The sequence below is a fragment of the Boleophthalmus pectinirostris genome, unplaced genomic scaffold, assembly GCF_026225935.1.
Source record: "Boleophthalmus pectinirostris isolate CB_2022bp ecotype Guang Dong unplaced genomic scaffold, ASM2622593v1 HiC_scaffold_12, whole genome shotgun sequence".
NCBI classification, from domain to species: domain Eukaryota; kingdom Metazoa; phylum Chordata; class Actinopteri; order Gobiiformes; family Gobiidae; genus Boleophthalmus; species Boleophthalmus pectinirostris.
In genome coordinates this window covers 4,177,686-4,184,096 of record NW_026571018.1, presented here as the reverse complement: position 1 = coordinate 4,184,096, position 6,411 = coordinate 4,177,686, and the positions used below count along the sequence as shown (strand labels likewise).

Here is a 6,411-nt window from a genome sequence, read left to right as displayed (position 1 = left end):
GGGCAGGCCACCGTAAAGATAACACACAATTTGTCTGGGCATGTCACGCTGGAATAATTATGCACTCTGTCTCCTCGTGCACACACACACACACACACACACACACACACACCTGAATCTGTGCACCTTGGGACACGTGTGCAAATTGCACGCTCACTGGTTGAAAGTACCAGGTTGTCCTAAAATCATGCATAAAACATAAAAATGCACACAAATATAAAACACACTGAATTTTAAGTTAAGTTATAAGTTAATACTTATTCCTATGTGACCTTTTCTTCTCACCCGGAAGATGTTGAGACTGCGGAAGTGAAGTGCCGGTATGAGGCTGCCAGAAAAAAGGTGTACCAGCATGCAGCAAGCAATCCTGTTTTTTTTGGTCCTTATAGTGAACGTTTTGTGTTCACATGCTGAGAATGTCACATGTGAGTAATTCTGGAATTTCTGCTTTATATAGTGTTTTTATTAAGATTATCAGTTTTGATTCCACATATCTGGAACACAGCTAACGGTCTAAGGTACGAACGCATGGGTCCGTTAGCCATTTAAGCTATGCCGGCGTGTCCAAACTTTTTTCATTAAGGGCCACAGATCTAAACACAGACGAAGCACAGGGCTGATCGAGGGCTTGCAGAAGTTCATTTTTATTTGATGCAAAGTAATTTGGGCCAATTCACCTGGAAGGTCCGCATTTGGCCCCCAGGCCATAGTTTGGACATGCCTGTGCTGTGCTGTCAGCTTTAGTGCCAGGCCTAAATATAATAGAAGGCGGGGGTCCTGCTGCCATCTCCTGAATGGAGGAAGACCAAAATTTGAATAGAAAATGATTTAACTCAAAGCTGTGGTGTCACTTGGTAACTTTAAGAAAACTGTAAAGCAGATGTGTACGAACTGTGACCAGTCAGTAGCTTCTGTATAGAGACATCCAATAAAAACAGTGAGAATCTACAATATAAATAATTCTAAAAATAAATTACTCTTATCGTCACATACTCTTATCTATTAATTGTGGTAAAATTATAACTAAACAATGTATTATGTGCACTGATTTTACTTTTTGTTTTTTTCACAGACCAAGACATTTTGGGTTGCGTAGGGCAAAGTGTAACCCTATTTAAAGATATTCCCAGGCAGGAAAAAAAAACAACTATGCCAAACAGAAAAGGGTGATGATTTTGCTTGTTTGAGAAACGACAACCGACTTGAAGAGTGTAAACATCTGCAGTACTCCATTGAATTCAAGCTGAATAATAGCCGGATATCTCTGGTCCTGACAAACTTGAGCCTGAACCACAGCGGTCAGTACGTGTGTAATCTGGGATCTGAATCTGAAGATGTCTGGAGCAATCTCACAGTCCTTGGTAAGCAGTTTCTCTTCCTACATCTTTTAATCAAGATGACATGAAAACAGGATCAAGTGTCCTCAAAGTGGCATCACACTATTTCTGTTGACAAATAAAAGGTATTAAATATTTTAGGGGCATTTCAAATAAGTGTGTCTGTGCATAACAGTTGTTCCCAAAAAGTTTTAGTCATGAGTACCACCTAAGTGTCTGAGCACCCCGTACTGGTGCGCTTCAGATTATAGAATGTGATTATGTTGTTCTTCCAGATGGGGGCAAGAGACAGTTTTTCGATATTAATTACATTATACTTTGCCATAAAATATCAGAAAAGTAAATTCCCAAATATAGAATCTGATCATTTCCATTACTGACTAGACCCAAGACTTATATTACATCAAAAATCAACAGTTGAACAATGTTAATTTTAAATGCCCCCCATCTGTGTTAAATAAATTTAATATATTATTTAATACAGATAGAATGTAGTAATGTCATCTGAAACCCAGCAATTAACAGTACTTGTTTTGTTGTTGTTGTTGTTTTTTTTTGTTGTTTTTTTTATAAATCTGTTTACTAGTACATTGCCAGTTATAACTATAATTTCTTGTTTTAGCTAAATATATAACAATATTATTCAATGGAAACATTTAAAATGTATAACAAAACAATTTTACATTAAAATACCACAATTTCATTTAATGATAAAAAAAAAGTCCAAAAGAGCACTCAGTGCCATTCATTACTGCTAATTCCCCACTGCCAATGTGGCGTCCATTTTTAAAGTAATTACAGCTGCAAAGTTTTAGTCCTATTGCTAAATTAACCCTCTGTTCACACCTATTTGTGTTTTTGATCTGCTGTAGAGTGGGACAGGGCTGGTCTGACAGGTTTTGGGGCAAAGAATTTGGTTGTTTAGTGCAGTTCTCTGTGCATGTAGGTGTAGCAAGTGAGAACAGAACTAAGCAAATGAATTTAAGAGCACACAGTATGAGAGTTTATCGGAAAACATGCTTTTTCAAAGTCAGCCACTTTGGAGCACGGGACACTCCTTTATATCACTTGTCTCTCAAATGGTCTCCTCTTCAAAATACAGAATGACATTTTTTTGTTTTTAGTTTAGTTTTTTTTTTACTCGTAAACTGCCATGTTTGTTTTGACAGAACTAGAGCAGGCTTTTCTCTGATTGGTTAAATTGCTTAGCAATCACATCCTCTGGAATACCTCTTTTACAGGACATAATGTTTGTGTTTTTGAAAATCAGACCAGACATTTACACAAACATCACACTGTATGTGGGCTGGAGTTATTTTTTCTCCATATTAAACTTTCTTCCTGTTGAAAATTCTTTGCTGTTAGATTTTGGGTGCTCATGTTACTCAGATTTTAGAGATATGGTGCAGACTACAGCTACAGAAGCAGCAACAGGAGATTCATTCTTTATGGAGCCCGAGTATGAGTGAATGGGACATGAGACAGTATTTAGAGTTTTGTGATCATTTAATTTGAATTTATTTGAATTTATTGGTTTGGAGGACAAGACCCTTCAGATGTCTCGCCATCTCGTTTTTGAGGGGGTCCTCATAAATACAATGACAAAAGACAGATACAGTAGGACAGACAGTAGGATACATGAATTCAAATAAGCATCAAAACAACAAAATCAACACAACCACAAACACACACACACAGTCACACACACTCACTCACACTTGACTGTTCGACACATAATAAAACAAATTTGAAAAATAAATAAATAAATAAACAATATAAACAAATAATACAAATTATTATTATTATTATTATTATTATTATTATTATTAATAATAATAATAATAAAAACAAAGATAATCAGGAAATACAACAAAATGATTAAAAACAATGACATGGGTTCTGTAAATACTGAACCGGAGCATTTTTAAATGAAGGGACAGAAGTTAAAGCACGACTCGATGAGGGAAGATTGTTCCAGTCAGAAGGAGCTTTATATTTAAATGAGTGTTTTCCTATTTGTTTTTTGACTCTTGGGACAACAAAAAATATCTGATCTGCGTAACGTAAACTGTAAGAGGATCTGAATGGAATTAAATACTGTTCGAGATAATCAGGAAAACTGAGATTAATGCATTTAAAGATAAATAATAAGCAGTGAAGTTGACGTCGTGAGTTTAAGCAAAACACAATAATAAAACAAGAACAAAATAGAAAATAAAAACCAGTCCAGTGGTTGCATTTTATGGGCATAGTCTGACACATGATGATTCAATAATTCAGATAATAGTTTAATGCAAGATGCTGTAATCCAGGTTCAAATTAATGTATTAACTCACCATCAGTATGTCTTAGTTGAGTTGAGGAACACAGTGATATTGAATTGAAGATGAATCAGTCCATAACAAAAACCTGACCTTTGAATTCCAGGTCTCCCCATGTACGGTGTTAAAACGTGTATGGAGGCGCTAAATAAGAAGGCTGTAAGATGCAAAGTTTTTAAAGTTTGGAGGAATTGTTTGCCGACACCAGACCATGCCACAGCCACAGAGGAGCAGAGGAGGAGGAGTGTTAGTGTGACTCCACAACTTTAAGGGAGTGGGGGAAATCGTGGTAGAGCGGAACTGACCTGCTACAATAAAAGTGGCTCAGATGCGGGTTACACTCACAAATGTTCAAATTTAACTGTCGTGTTTAAGATACTATATAGAAGGAGATAGTTTGCCTCACCCATGTCAAGTGTTCAGAGAAAGAGCCTGAGAACTGTGTGAACTGATGAGAAATATGTCATGACATCTGCTTTCCTTTGTTTCCTGTACAGAGTGCCGACCTGGAGGTGAAGGTGGAGAAGTTGGAAAAATAGTTGGAATAGTGGTAGGGGTAGTACTCTTTGCATGTGGATTTTTTATAGTTGCAGGACTGGTTTATTGGAAATCTGATAAAATCAAGTCGATGTTTACTGCTTGTGGGGAGCACAATGGATCCAGTGACCAACCGGGAACCTCCAGTAGCATTGAGAGTGTGACGGTGCCACGATCCGCCTGCAGTGATCGCTGGAGTTGGGTCAAGTGGACGTCAGAGATTGAACAACAACAACAACAACAACAACAACAACAACAACGATGATGATGATGATGATGATGATAATAATAATAATGATAATAATAATGATAATAATAATAATAATGATAATTATTATAATTAATATTAATAATAATATTAAATATGTATTTTGTATTAAATATTCATTTAAAGAATAAATCTTGCCTCTGTCTATATTTAATAACAAACTTGTGTGCCTCAGTTAAGTTCCTGAGCCTCCATCTCTGGTGGTGTTGTTTGGCAATTATGTTCAGTTACAGCTGAGAACAAAATTGTCACGTGTATGTTTACAATGTATTTTCTGAAAGAGTAGAGGATCAGTCTGAAATGTGTGCAGTATCACATATTTACATATTTGTAAAAGTTACACCTTGAGGAGAAGATGATGTCCAAAATTCTCCCAAATATAACAGTGGTAGTGTTTTGTATTTTGAATTTAACCCAGGATTATGAGTTGTGGTGCACATAACTTTAAAGGTTTCAGTGATAAAATCCAGGGATGCTTCTCATGATCCTTCTGTCATCACTGGAGCTCTTAGCCAGGAGGCTGTGTCATCAGATGATTACCAACACTCATTAAGTGTTTCGATCCTTAACCATAACAGTCTTCTGTGGCGGGTCACAGTGGCCAGTCACTCCACACTTCCTCCTGGAGGCCAGCTCATCTCCTCCCTCCTATTCCAAATCCAACTGGAGTCTCTCTCTGCTGCTTCTCCGAGTCTTTACACAGCCTTTTTCCTTTCTCCTCCTCTTAGTCCATCAGCAGTTTCCAAAGTGATTGACCTGGAAATCCCTTGCATCCCACCTCAGTAGGATACAGCCACGTGTGCCACCCTTTATCTCTGCAATCCTGCACAAGCTCCCTATAGTGTTCAGATTTCCTTTTAAATGTCTCTTCACACCCCTCCTCCCATGGCACAGGAAGCTCCACAAAGATGATCTGCTTTATTATAGCAGAGAAAAGGACTGCATCTGGTCTAAAGGTGATGTGGACAATGTTAGGAAACTGAAGACTTTTCTTTAGGTCCACCCTGAACTCCAACGCCTGGGAAGACTTCACAAACCTTGTGCTGGATTCACTGGGCCCTGATATTCCTGCTTCCTCCTACGTGAGCCACTGTTACATTCTGCCCACAGAGCTTACATAGTTCATCATCTCTAAGTCCCCATCTGTGGAGGTTGACAGGAGAAGGAAAAGTGTGATAAGTACAACCTGGGGACGTGTGGTAATTTGTAAATTACTGCCCCACGTCTGTGTTACTTGCAGCACATTCGCACCGGATAAGTGAAGTCCGTAAATTACATTATTTTACTGATATTGCGACCGGATATGTCGTAACATCAGCTAGGAGGTCAGTCAGTATAAAGGCGAATGGAACAAGACTACACCAGTACTAGACCAGGACTAGACCAGGACTAGACCAGGACTGGATCAGGACTGGACCAGGACTAATCCAGGACTGGTATAGAACTGAATCGAGACTAAACCAGGACTTAACCAGGACTAAACCAGTGTCGATCTTGCGGCCGAGTTGCCTGGATCGCTCCCCTCCCCCGGTTCTCAGTGTGGATCTAGCAGGCACTAGATCACCCCGACCCCCGATATAGAGGATATAGTCTAGTTAGTATATTACTTAAAATGTTCCTTATTCCTTATATATATATATATATATATATATATATATATATATATATATATAAAACCTGATGTGTCTGAGTTTGGTAAACACAAGTAAAATGAAATAATTTATTTAAATGCTTAATTTGTGTATTATATTTTAAGTAAAAACTGTAACAAATGTAAATGTAACAAAAAATATTATTTACAATGGGAGAGTTTGTCTGTGTTTACTGTTTGTTTTGTTTGTTTTTTGTTTTTTTGCCGTTGTTTTTTAATAAAATTGCACTTAGGACACAATTGTAAGTGCAGATTTTATTCATTTTGGTCCACATGTCAGACTTCTCATCTGGTGAT

General features: G+C 37.6%; 1 long non-coding RNA gene across 1 annotated transcript; it reads left to right on the top strand.

Annotated features, from left to right (window-relative positions):
• The first annotated feature begins 309 nt into the window (after window positions 1–309).
• LOC129407469 (uncharacterized) lies at window positions 310–4,406 on the top strand. The gene is made up of 3 exons (XR_008631558.1): window positions 310–425; window positions 1,073–1,361; window positions 4,156–4,406. It is a non-coding gene; the product is annotated as an uncharacterized LOC129407469 (long non-coding RNA).
• Window positions 4,407–6,411: the final 2,005 nt, after the last annotated feature.